This window comes from Dipodomys merriami, unplaced genomic scaffold, assembly GCF_024711535.1.
Source record: "Dipodomys merriami isolate MVZ:Mamm:240054 unplaced genomic scaffold, mDipMer1.0.p SCAF_11, whole genome shotgun sequence".
Classification (NCBI taxonomy): domain Eukaryota; kingdom Metazoa; phylum Chordata; class Mammalia; order Rodentia; family Heteromyidae; genus Dipodomys; species Dipodomys merriami.
The window spans coordinates 23728762-23742243 of NW_027202382.1; the positions used below are offsets into that span (position 1 = coordinate 23728762).

At 38.6% G+C, this 13482-nt stretch overlaps 1 long non-coding RNA gene across 2 annotated transcripts in view; it reads left to right on the forward strand.

The window, feature by feature from the left end:
* The window catches only part of LOC138816264 (uncharacterized), a 353466-nt gene that overhangs the window by 219968 nt on the left and 120016 nt on the right, over positions 1-13482 (forward strand). For both annotated transcript variants that reach the window (XR_011368598.1, XR_011368597.1), the window contains exon 4: positions 11700-11779. This is a non-coding gene — a long non-coding RNA (uncharacterized lncRNA). The remainder of the gene's footprint in view (positions 1-11699; positions 11780-13482) is intronic.

Genomic DNA, 13482 nt, shown 5'->3' on the forward strand with positions numbered 1-13482 from the left:
GTCTTGTACTAACTGTACAAAAGCTCTATAGCTTTTTAGCTATATCCCTGGTCTTTCTCTGTGTTTTTTTTTTTAATTTTGTTTTTGAGCTAGTCTGTTTAACTTTGCCTGGCTGGCCTTGAACTCACGTCTTTCTGTGTGTATGCCTAGTGAAATAATTTTAAACTGGAAAGTTTCAGAGTTTTCATGCTTAGAAATTCCCATTTTTAATGAATTTTTCAAAGTCAATATTTTCCTGGAAGCCTATTTGCCTTTCCCAGATCTTCTGTAACTACCAGAAATACAGACTCAGCTCTCTTACAAGGATATCAAGAAGCTTAATGAACACTCTATGTACCCCCTATGGTAAATTTCCATAGGAGTAGAATTCCACACCAACTTTCTTCTCTAACTTGTAACCCTGAACTTGCCCACCTTCTCTCGAGAGCCTTGGAAATAACCTTTCTTCCTGTTTTTATTCTCACATTTTCCCTGGGATTTCCCACTGCTTAATAGAATCTTACAAATAGCAAAGTTCTCTCCTTGGGACCCAGCTCATCATTTTTTATGTGGACACAGGCTCCATTTCCAGCTGTTGGGTCTATGCAACTCTTCACTTAGATACCCAAGCTGTTTTCTTTACAACTCCCTCTTTTTTGCCAAGGGTGTGTGTGTGGGGGGGGAGATGCATTAATTTCAAGGATGGCTGCAGTTTTATTTCTCTTCTTTTCTGTCTTATACTCTCTAAAGATGAAGAGTCACTTCCTGTATCAATGAGGTCCTCTAGGGACCTTTCTACCAACACAACTTTCAGTACTACTCCTCTATTTTTTAACAATAAAATATAGTTATGTTAGAAATATTTTCTTTAAAAAACTTGAAGTTTATTATCAATAAGTTCTCTTCTGGTCCATGCCCTCTAATGCTTGCATAATTAAGAATCCACAGGTGTCTTTTTTGGGGGGGGGTCCGGTCGTGGGGCCTGGGCACTGTCCCTCAGCTCTTCAGCTCAAGGCTAGAGCTCTACCACTTGAGTCACAGCACCACTTCCTGCTTTTTTCCTTTTTGCTTATGTGGTGCTGAGGAATCGAACCCAGGGCCTCAGGCATGCAAGGCAAGTGCTCTACCACTGAGCAACCTTCCCAGCCCCCACAGGTGTCTTTTTATGTGTGTTTACTTCCTATGTGATCTCTTTAGTTCATAGATTAGCTAACTATATATTAGAGGAGATAGGGACATGGTGAGCTGAGCATTACTCTCATTCCCTATATTCTAAGGAAATTTGCTTCTTTGGAGCCAAGTGGGAACCAACTTCTTCTAGTGACTATAGTCTTAGAGAAATATGGTATTATAGATTAGGCCTTGACCTCTGTTAAGTTTCCTGAAAAGGAATGGGATGGGACTTCTCTTGAGTGGTAGGTGTATTACCTAGAAAGCAATATCAAGGGTTAGGAATGGAGACTGGACAGTGTTGAGTCTAGGAGAATGACTTAAAAACAAACAAACAAACCAAAAAATGAATCTTTAGACTCTAGATTAAAGCCAGTGTGCTCATTTGCCTAACCTACAAAGATGAACAAATTGAAAGAGTGATTAATGTCTTTTCTTCTCCCCTGGTTGGAAGAACTGAGGTAGAACATAGAAAAGAGAGGTCCCACAGAAATCTGAAATGGAGGCTGGTGTCCAGATATTTACTAATTCATGTCATTAAGGTATCTAGCATTGAGGTTTGATGGGTCCTGAAAACAGAAAAAGGGAGTGGATCAGGTTGAATAATTAGAGCATAAATGTGGAGAAATAAGTATGGCCGAGGAGATGGAAAACTGTCTGTGGAGGAGAAGGTGAAGGGGAGAGATGAACACAAAATACAGCATGTCTTCTTTTTTTTTTTTTTAGAGCTTGATAACCTAATTTTAAACAGAAAATTCCTGAATTTAAACAGAAAATGGTGAGATTCAAAGTCATGGACACAATGGTCTGAAGGAAGTAAATATGAGATTCTCTTTCAATATTATCTTGGTTTTGCTCTAATAAAATAATCTCACATCAGAACTTCGAAGACTTGACTAGAGGCAATATCCTTTGGAGAAGATTCCAGGAACACAGGAATGGTGAAGTATGGAGAATGAGACAGGGAATATGCAAAATCACACCCACACTCGCTCCTACCCCCTCCCACCACATATACTCACACACTACACATACACAATGCATTATTGAAATCAGTGCTCTGGGTTGGCTAGTGAAGGCCCGGAAGAATTTACTTATAGTCTCTCATTCCCATGTAATTGAGAGATAGCCCCGGAAGCATGAATTTTTCTGTGTTGCAAGCCATGGGCAGTGGGTGAAGTGGACAGCTGTCATCACAAGTCTGAGTACACTACACATGACATTGTCCATCGCAATGGACATCTGAAATCAATTGAGCAGGATATGTTGTCTCCAAATACTTCAGGAAAGATAAAAATATAGAAACCTTGTAAAAGCAAAACAAATGATTGGAGGAGAGATTCAAGAGATCAAAGTACAAAAATGATACTATGGAAGGAATTAGTAGTTGGAGAAGAAATATGAAGTAGATATCAACAGCAATGCCATGACAAACAAGACATCGTTGAAGAGGAAAATTTCCATGAGATGAGGAAATAATTTATACCATTTATTTGATATTAACTTCCAAATTCTTCCTTTGGGTCCAACCTATGCTATGTGATACAGACTACTATGCCCCGACTGCAAAATATCATTATTGGAAAGTTCAGTGAATTTTTTGTGTGTGTGCATCAGTTGATCTTGAACTCTGGTCTTGGGAGCTGTCCTTGAAATTTGTGCTCAAAAGCTCCACTTCTAACTTTTTGGTGGTGAATTGGAGATAAGAGTCTCATGGACTTTCTTGCTCAGGTTGGCTTTGAACTATGACCCTTACCTCACCCTCCTGAGAAGCTAGGATTACAGGAGTAAGTCACTGGCACCCGGTTTCAATGAATTATTTTTAATTAGCAGAGTAAATAGGGTACTTGTGGATTTCCCTTTTCTTTCTTCTATTACAACTTGGTCCTTTTCCCAACTTATTTATTTCAGTAGATACTGCTATTCATGTTATTGCTGACTTAAGTCTTGAAGAGACTTTGATTTATATATATTTCACACACACACACACACACATCATCATCCTCATCATCATCATCCTCATCATCATCATTATTTTCATTATCCTACACAGAATCTGCTATTTGGCTTTGTCTATAGTTTGTACCCCATATATGGCCAAATTTTGCCATCCTAGTTGAAGCCATTGCTTTTTTCATATCTTGATTAATATTGTTTTCTATGATGTTACCATAAAATAAGAAATATATCTTTGATCTCGGTTTCCAGTTCTAATACTCAAGTATTTTCTTCTGGTTCCAACACATGACCCTAACGCTTTTGTAACTTCCAGAATGACAGGGGTGTGTGGCAGGGAGTTCCTAAACCCTTTAGAATTTTCAGAGTGCTAAATTGATCATCTATTCCAATAAGGAGACTCCTGTTGGGATCTTGGAAAGTCTCAAATGGGCTCTAGTCTCTAGGGGATCCAACCATGTGATTAGAGGGTTAGAAGTTTCATCCTAACTCCCTGAGCCCTAGAGAAAAGAAGAAATTGAGCTGATCACTATTGGCCAATGACTGAATCAATTTTGCCTCTGAAATGAAGCTTTTGTATAATCCCAAAGGAATAGTTTCGGGGTTATTAGCTTAGTTTTAGAGCTTTTTTCCCCCCTACCATGTCAAAGGCCCTGGACTCAATTCCCAGCAGTGTGCATGAAAACAAAACAAATAAACAAGAACAACATAAAACACCAAAAGGTAGAGTTAAAGAGCTTCCAGGCTGCCGAATGAGTAGACATTCCTGTAGCATGCTGTGTCTAGGAAGAGGATGGTGGTTTCAAGCCTCTTTCCTCAGACCTAGCCTTATGCGCCTCTTTCACTAGACTATTCAGTGTATCTTTTGTGAATTTATTATTCATTATAACAAATGGGTGAATGTAATTCATATTTACCTGAGTTCTGTGAGTCACTCTAGCAAATAAATTGAACCCAAGAAAGGGGTTGTGGGAACCCAACTTATAGCTTGTCATTCAGCATAGTTCTCAACTTGGAGTTTGTGATTCAAATCAGAAGTGGGCACAGTATGGTGGCACCGAGTCCTCAATGTGTGGGGTCTGATGCTGATTAATTAAATGACAAGATGCTCAGTCATTATCAGTGGCAAAATGAACTGGTATGTTTTAAAGGATTCCTACACATCTCCGCTAGAAGAATTGTGCTGTCAGAACAGAGAGAAAAACTCAGTCTTCTTAGCTGGATTCTTTGTTATTCATTTTCTTACAGAAGTTTGTTCTTTACCTGAAGTGCCAAGTGAATCTTTAAGCTATATAAAATATATAATTTCAATATAATTAGAAAAAATAACAAATATGTATAGATCAAGTGGTAGAAGCACCTGCCTAGTAAGTGTGAAGCTCCAAGTTCAACTCCATGTACTACCAAAAAGTCTTTGTGTGCTCTCTCTCTCTTTACTCTCTCTCCCCTCTCCGCCCCTCTGCTCTTCCTCCTTCCTTTGACACTACCTCAGCACCTATGCATCAGGTTATTCCTACCAGAGGGCTATTTCACTATTTCCTCTGCCTTAAGTTCAATTTCTCAGAAATTTTAGGCACTGGGATTTTAGGCACTGGGATTTTAGGTACTGAAATTGTAAACTGAGATAGTTTTGAACCATAAAAATTATGAACAATTGTGTCAGTAGCTGATAATAAGCTGAAGCCATTCTAGTCATAAATGGTTGGGTGGAAATATTTATTTAGGTCTTACATTGAGTTCAATTCTCTTAGGAAAGCCTTCACTTGTCACCCCATTCAAAGTATTTGTCCAAATATCTATCTCTAGATTTTCCTGACTTTCCTTTAATTAACAGCATTCAGTGTTTCCTCAAATTGTTTTATTTGATCACTTAATTATTTACTGAGTGTGTATTTCCTCTTCTAAATCATAGGTTACATAAGGGTAGGACTTTGTTTTGTGTGTGTGTGGACACAACCTGAACACACATGTATCATACACAGTCTCTACCATTTAAGCTACTTTTTCAGTTCCTTTCTGTGTTAGTCATTTTAAAGATAGGACAAAGCTTTATACACCTGGCTGCCTAGACTGCAGCCCTCCTGTTTGTGTTTCTTTTTTGTCACTGGGATAACAGGCAAATGCAATTGCACCACCCAGCCTCTGTGCTTTTTTTCAGAGCTTGGAATGACAGGTGGGTGCAACTGTACCCAGGCATTTGAGATGGCCTCTTACATTTTTAAATGTTTTTTTTAAATTGTAAAAATACTGCACAGAGGGGTTACAGGTACATGAGTAAGGTAATATTTCCTATGGAGCACTGTTACTACCTCATTTGTTTTTCCTCTACCATCCCTTCCCTCCCCACCTCCCCAACTCTCCCCACCCCCAACCAGAAGTTGTAAAGTTTATTTCCAACATAATGTCTTGTACATCTCATTGTTACAATGGGTCAACCTGTATCCTTATTTCAGCATTTTGTTATTTCCCTTTCCCTCCCCAAATTATATGCAGGGCGCCAGAATCAAATACAGTGAAAACAAGGGTTACATTATACTGTGGGAGACAAACATACAAAAGAAACAAAAAAATAATACAGTAAATTATAAATATGTTAAAAACAATAGCAAGAAAGAAAAAAATACTTGTGTCCCTATCTTAGAGCTTATTACGCATAACATCATCTTATATGGTCATATGTACATAGTTTTTTATCTTTCTTGCTTGTCCTAGACTTATACTAGTTATTGCAAATAATGGAAACCATGGGACCTGTGTTCCTTTGGGCCTGGCTTACTTCACTTAATATATATATTTTCCAAGTCTTTCTATTTCCTAACAAATGGGGCGATGTCATTTGATGGAGGCATAGCATTCCTCTGTGTGTGTGTGTGTGTGTGTGTGTGTGTGTGTGTGTGTGTGTGTGTGTGTGTATGCACCACATTTTTTATGGTTTTTTTATTGTGAAAATACTGTACAGAGGGGTTAGTTACATGAGCAAGGTAACGAGTACATTTCTTATCAAGCATTGTTGCCTCCTCCTTTGTTTTTCCCCTACCACCCCTTCCTGCCCACTTCCACAACTATACCCCCCCTCGCTTAAATTGTAAAGTTCGTTTTCAAGATATTGTCTTGTACATCTCATTGTTACAATGGTTCAACATTTTGTTTTTTCCTTCCCCTCTCCAAATTATACCCACATCAAATACAGTGAAAACAGGAGTTATACTGTGGGGGAGGAACATACAAAGCAACAAATAAATCACATGGTACCTTAGTTAGTAACAATAGCAAGAAAAAACCCACTGTGTCCCTTTCTTGGGGTTCATTTCACTTAACATCATCTTATCTGGTCATATGTACATAGCTTTTGACCTTTTCTGCTTGTCCCAGACATATACTAGTTATTGCAAATATGGGAAACCATAGTATATACCACATTATATATATATATATATATATAAATATATATATATATATATATATATATCACATTTTCTTGATCCATTCATCTACTGAGGGGCATCTGGGTTGGTTCCATATCTTAACTATGGTAAATAATGCTGCAATAAACATAGTTGTGCTGGTAGCTTTAGTATAGCCTTGTTTGTGATCGTTTGGGTAAATGCCCAAAAGTGGGATTGCTGGGTCATAGGGGAGCTTTATGTGAAGTCTTTTGAGGAACCTCCATACTGCTTTCCAAAGTGGATGAACAAGTTTACATTCTCACCAACAATGCAATAGGGTTCCCTTTTGGCCACATGCCCTCCAGCATCTGTTGTTATTAGAGTTCTTGATTCTAGCCATAATAACTGGGGTGAGGTAGAATCTCAGTGTTGTTTTGATTTACATTTCGTTTATGGCTAGAGAGGTTGAGCATTTCTTTATGTGTCTATTGGCCATTCTTGTTTCTTCTTCAGAGAAGTTTCTCTTTAAGTCTTTAGCCCACTTATTTATTGGGCATTTGTTTCTTTGAGGATTTGTTGTTGGGGGATTTAATTATTTTGGGGGGTCTGGTTGTGAGGCCTGAACTCTGGGCCTGGGTGCTGTCTCTCAGCTCTTCAGCTCAAGGCTAGCACTCTATCATTTGAGCCACAGTGCCACTTCTGGCTTTTTTTTCTGCTTATGTGGTACTGAGGAATTGAACCCAGGGCCTCAAACATGCAAGGCAAGCGCTCTACCACTGAGCCACCTTCCCAGCCCCTGGGGATTTAATTTTTTGAGTTCCAGGAATATTTTAGATATGAGAACCTTATCCATTGTATGGCTAGTAAAGATCTTCTCCCAATCTGTGGGCTTTCTATTGATCTTGCTAGCTATGTCCTTTGCCATGCAGAAGCTCTGCAATTTCATGCAATCCCATCAACCTTTCTTTGGTTTGTTGTGTTTCTGGGTCTCTATTAAGAAAATTTTGGCCTGTGCCAAGGAGACCTAGGGTTTCTCCTATTCTGTCCTGTAGCGTTTTCAGTGTCTGCTTTGACTCCAAGGTCTTTGATCCATTTGGAGTTGATTCTGGTGCAGGGTGATATATAAAGATCTAGCTTTAGTTTTCTACATGTGACTAACCAATTTTGCCAGCACCATTTACTGAAGAGGCTGTCTTTCTTCCATTCTATTGTTTTAGCTCCCTTATCAAAGATTAGGTGGCTATAGGTTTGTGGGTTCATTTCTGGGTCTTCAGTTCTATTCAATTGGTCCTGAGGTCTGTTCGTGTGCCAGTACCAAGCTGTTTTGATTACTATGGTTTTGTAGTAGAGTTTGAAATTTGGTTCTGATATTCCTCCAGCACTGTTCTTTCTGCTAAAGATTGTTTTTGCTATTCAGGGTCTTTTATTGTTCCATATGAATTTTTGGATTGCTTCCTCTATTTCATTGAAGAATGAGGTTAGAATATTGATAGGTATTGAATTTGTAGATAGTCTTTGGAAGTATTGCTGTTTTCATGAGGAGTCTTTCAAATGATCTGCATTTTTCAAGTAACAAGGATTATAGGTTGGCATTCTTAATGTCAAAAGCAGATAGGAGAGACTCAATAATATTCTTGTTGAATGGTCTCATTACTTTCCTACCTTATCTTGGAAAAACTCAAGTTTATTGGATCTCTGTGTCAGGACAGTCCAGAGAGATAAAAGATCATCCAGGCTCAGCTTAATTTCTAAGGGTTCCGGTCTAGAATGCATAGCACAGCAAGACTCCTTAGGCATAATGTGGTTGAATTATGTGTCATTATTACATTTAAGACTATCTCTTTTGGTTTGATATAGGAAACCGGGCAGTGGTCCATGGCCACAGAACAGAGATCAGTCATCTGCCACCAGGAAAGGGGTTTGACTGCTCAAGGTCAAGTAGGGTATCAGTCCCTAGCCATTCCAGTTCAAGGGCAAAGATTGCTTCTGGGCCCTGTAGAAGGGGACCTGCATTGCAAGTCAGAATGTCTTTGGCAACCTCACGTTTGCTAGGTTAGTGTGATCTTCAGGATGATTGATTTCCAAGCGAGGGTATTTTCTTTTTACTTACTGACATCTTTCTCTTCCTCCTGGTACTCATACTAGGATTTATGGAAAAGTATTTCTATTACTGTTAAACCTAGATCTGAGGGAAGGTCATGTCAACAGAGTTGAATAACATGGTCAAACTAACAAAAAAATAGCTTCAGCCTAGAAATTGGTAAATGGAAAGAAATATTAGTGGTCTGAAAACTAGAAGGGTTATGTTCAACACCAGTTCTACATGATATTCTTGGTGATTTCAGGGTATCATTCTTTTTCATCTATGAAATAAGGGGGTAGACAGTTAATTTTGAGTATTTCATCAATTCTGGAAAGATTTGGGAACTGTACCAGGCTCTGGGTAAACATAAGAATTACAGTCTCTGTCTTCGAGAAGCTTGTGATCTGAGGTAGGACTCACGCTACTCAAGGGCAGGCACTATGCTGGAGATCCTTACAAGGGTCTTTGGAGCACAGTTGAGAAGCAAGTTAATTCTGTATGTCAGAGTCGGGGGAAATGCAGGAATTGCTTTGAGAGTTGAGATCTTTCAAACTGGAGAGAAGAAGGAAAGGAATTCTGGCAGCAGAGTGACAAAGAAGAGATTATGATCCATATAAACTAGGGAAAATATGGGGAAAGGGACCATGATAAGAGTGGCTGAAATGCAGATGAAATTGATTAAGAAATTGACCAATGCTTTGTTCCTTAAAGCACTTATACTTTATCAATTGGTAATATTTTAGGCTGCAAGTAACAAACTTTCTAGTCATTGCATTGTCTTACAGAGTGAGAAGTGTTGTAGAGATGGTTCATTCTGGTTTGGTGTAGCATCTCAACAATTTTCAAAGATTCCAGATCTTCTCTCCCATTCTCATTATGCTACCTTTCCATCCCCAGGCTCTTTGTCTCATGCTCATGTATAGTGCATGTATAATAAGCTGCCATAACAAGTCTCTGAAATCGAAGTGGCAGAATGTAACTATCGTGTATTTCTCTCCTTTCTGTAAAATTCCCACAGGTTTTCTGATAGACAAGTGGCTTTTCTTTGAGTGTTTTTAAAAAAATCTTTTATTCTACCAGCTTCAATATATCTTTCAATACTCTGCATTGATTTTCATCAGCCTGGGTGGGGAAAGAATATGGAGTACCATGCATAAAAGATTTTTCACATGCAAACCTTGACAACGATGCACAGCTACTTCCACTAGGTTTATGCACTAGAATTCAGTGATACCTAAGTGCCAGGGAAAATGAAGAATGAAGAGATTGCCCGTAACCTAAGGAAGAAAAAGAAATGGATTTACTGATCGGCTAGCAATCTCTGCCATGGGTTACACAGAATATTACATAGAAGTTACTATGATGTTGGAAGTGGCGCTGTAGCTCAAGTGATAGAGCGCTTGCCTTGAGCTGAAGAGCTGAGGGACAGCGCCCAGGCCCAGAGTTCAAGCCCCACGACCAACAACAACAACAACAACAACAACAAAAAAAAAAGAAGTTACTATGATGTCCTATAAAATGACTTTCAAGAAAGTGTGGTGGAGTAAGGGAGAAAGGCCAGAAAGTTTTCCTCTTGACTTCATGTCAACTTTTCTGGAGATTTCCTGGAGGATTTCTCCTTCTATGTGCTGAGTCAAAGCTATATTTCATGGTTACTATGAGCTGGATGAAGGGAGGCTGGAAAATAAGCATCTGAGTGGGAAAAATCTATAAAGACTATCTGGAGTTTGAGATGGATGTACTTTTTCTGAGTAGAACAGATCTGCCTAACATTCAGAGAATGAGGAAGAAAGAATGTGAGGAAGAGAGAATGGTGGCTGAGTCCTCAACCCAAAGTATCTTCTAAAACAGCCAAATACCTTTTATTTTTGAGCAGAGAAGTAACATGACCTGATTTATGGTTTAGGATGGTCTTGCTGGGAAATGGACTGCCAGAGCATTGGTACCAATTTACTTCAGGGACTGTTAAAGTCTAATAAGATCAGAGAAAAATCTTACAGAATATTTAGCATAGCAGATGTCCTAAAACTTTACCTTGTGAAGAAAGATCCAAAATCCTTGATTCCAGAAATAACATACCTTTTTGAATAATTAAAGTATGTGTCATTGTGATTGAGAGGCCAGGGAAATATTTTAATTTTTTTTCATAAAAAAATCTTTCCATCCCTTTGAAGCTTGGAAAATTTTTATTTTTCACACAGTCTTGGGGTTTCAACTATGATTTCCCTTCACTATTCACAAGTGAGTGGTACCATATGTAGACCGTAATAACTCTTCCTTGGGTTTACAAAATTATTTCTAACAATGGTCTCTGTAATCCTAGCTATTCAGAAGGTACTATCTGAGGATTTTGATTTGAACCCAGTCCAGGCAGATCAACTAATGAGACTTACTTCCAATTAACCAGCAAAAAGCAAGAAGTAGAGGTGTGCCTCAAGTGATAGAGCATCTGCCTTGAGCTCTAAGCCAAACAAGAATGTGAGGCCCAAGTTCAAGCAGTACTGACACACATACACACAGAGAGAGATAGAGATAGAGAGAGAGAGAGAGAGAGAGAGAGAGAGAGAGAGAGAGAGAGAGAGAGAGAGAGAGAGAGAGAGAGAGAGAGAGAGAGAGAGAGAGAGAGAGAGAGAGAGAATAGTATTAGTCATGGAGCTCACAGTATTTGAATTTTATAAAAACTAGAATTAAAAAAATAAGAATGTAATCCAAATTAAAACTCTTTTTATAACTACTTAAAGAGTACTACTACTACTATTACTACTATTACTAAAAGAAAGCTGGGATAAAAGAAGGTAATCCAAGTGAAAGAGTTTGCGATATAAGTAAGGGCATAGCTTAGAGTAACGATTATGTATAAAGTCATTCTTTAATGTGTAATTTCTGATATGTTGTGTAAATGATCAGAATCTCAATGATGGCTCTGAGAATTATACAGGATGGTGAGAGATAGCTGTGTCCTCCCCCACATCCAACATCCACTTTGTAGTCAGCTTTTGACTTTTGATTTTTGGACAATGAAAGATGAGCAGAACTAATGTCAATTCTTTTGGATGAAGGTCATTAGGAACTAATATACCTCTTCTCTCTTTTCTTTTACTGTGCTTGGATACCATGATCTCCAGATGGCATATCTACACAAGGGAACAAAGCCAACTGACCCAACTTTACACCAGAAAGAAACAACCCTGTCCTGATAATGAAGGTAAGAAAATGCTTTTTAAGTAGTAGTTATTGCTATTGGTGATGTTATTGTTGCCCAAACAGGTAACCTGTCCATTGCCCACTGGCTTATAGATGTTAAGTGTAGACTGGGTTGATTAAGGGGCTTACAAATATCTTGGACAATAGACATTGGAGTGTCCGTACTTGAAAAGAAATCAATGCTGTGTCCAGCCCTTCAACTCGACAGGTCCTCCATCTCCCTGACACTTAGCTCCAGCCACTCCTTCCTCTGCAGTTTCAACCTCTCATCCATTTTCTTGTCTCTTTCTGTCTTCAGACAAGTACAGTCTTGCATCCACATAAAATTTATGTATTGCATTTCGACCAGGTGGGGCTTTTGTTAACCTTGATGCCTTGGAGAGGACAGGGTAGAGAAAGGTTTGCCTTCAACTAAGAGCAACGGAACAGAAGAACAGAGGAAATAAACTAAAAAAGCATGTATTCAGAATTCTAGTTATAATCTATTATGTTATTATTTTTGCTGACATGAGTTTAAATAATTAATAGATGAAACATGGGCTGCTGAGAGATTGTGTCGTGGAACAAGAAGGGAATTCATCGCTTTTGAGAAAGTTATTAGATGCAGTACAATCATCCCTAACCAACAAAATACTTCTTATACACTTATATCAGAAGTAGATGATAAATCATATTTAAGTGTACATAGGAGCCAATACAAATGAAGAAGCAGAAAAACCAGCAGTTATCACATCTCAATTCCATTGATTAAAGCATCTCTGACCAGGTCCCAGTGATCCTTCCTTCCTAGTGTTATGCCTTTTCTTAAGTATAGGATACTTCTAGTGACATGCTTCAAACCAACAGAATGTATGAAAACAACACTGACACTTTAACTATTCGATGACTGGTAACAACGATGCTGTTAACATCCTCTTTCCAGTTCTCTCATGTCCCACTCTGATGAAGTTTCTATAGGGCAGGGCCCTACCATGTGATTGGTGACACTGGCATTGGAAAGACCATTTTCCTTCTTTTGAGGAGTTCATCATCTCTAGGAACAATACAATTTGTTATTTAGTAGAGGGATATACAAGGGCCATGGTACTACCGATGAAGGAACAACTAATTGAAGCTATCAGTAAATATTCTCAATAAATAAACCAATCAAGGCACATTTTCTAAAATCTTGTTGTATAAAAGAGACTATCTGTATAGTCATTACAGAAATGGAGCATCTGGGAATTGTAACAGAGAGACTGGGACCTGATCATTCGTTTCTCAACTCTGGCCTAAAGACGTGAACAACTGCCTAGGACCAATGTTTCTCAGTGATTGGGGGAAAATAAAGGTGACTCGGGAGACAACATAGAACTTAGAGAGAGTAGAAGCAGGAGTCTGAGTAGGACTCAGATGGTAAGTCTAATCTTCTCTTGGCCAGGGATTTTCCCCATGGTTATTGAGAGAAGATTTAGATCTTGGCAGGATCTTCTAATAGAAACTCCTGCATGTTATTTTCTGTTACTGTGTACTTATAGCTAAATTCTTCCAATGAAAGTTTTATCTGGGTGTTGGTGGTAATTTAGGAGACTGAGATCTGAGGGTCCTAGTTTGAGGCCAGCTCAGGGAGAAAAGTCCATGAGACCTTGATGTCTAATTAACCAGTAAAAAGCTAGAAGTGGAGGTGTGGATCCAAGTGGTAGAGCATCAACCATGAGTAAAAAA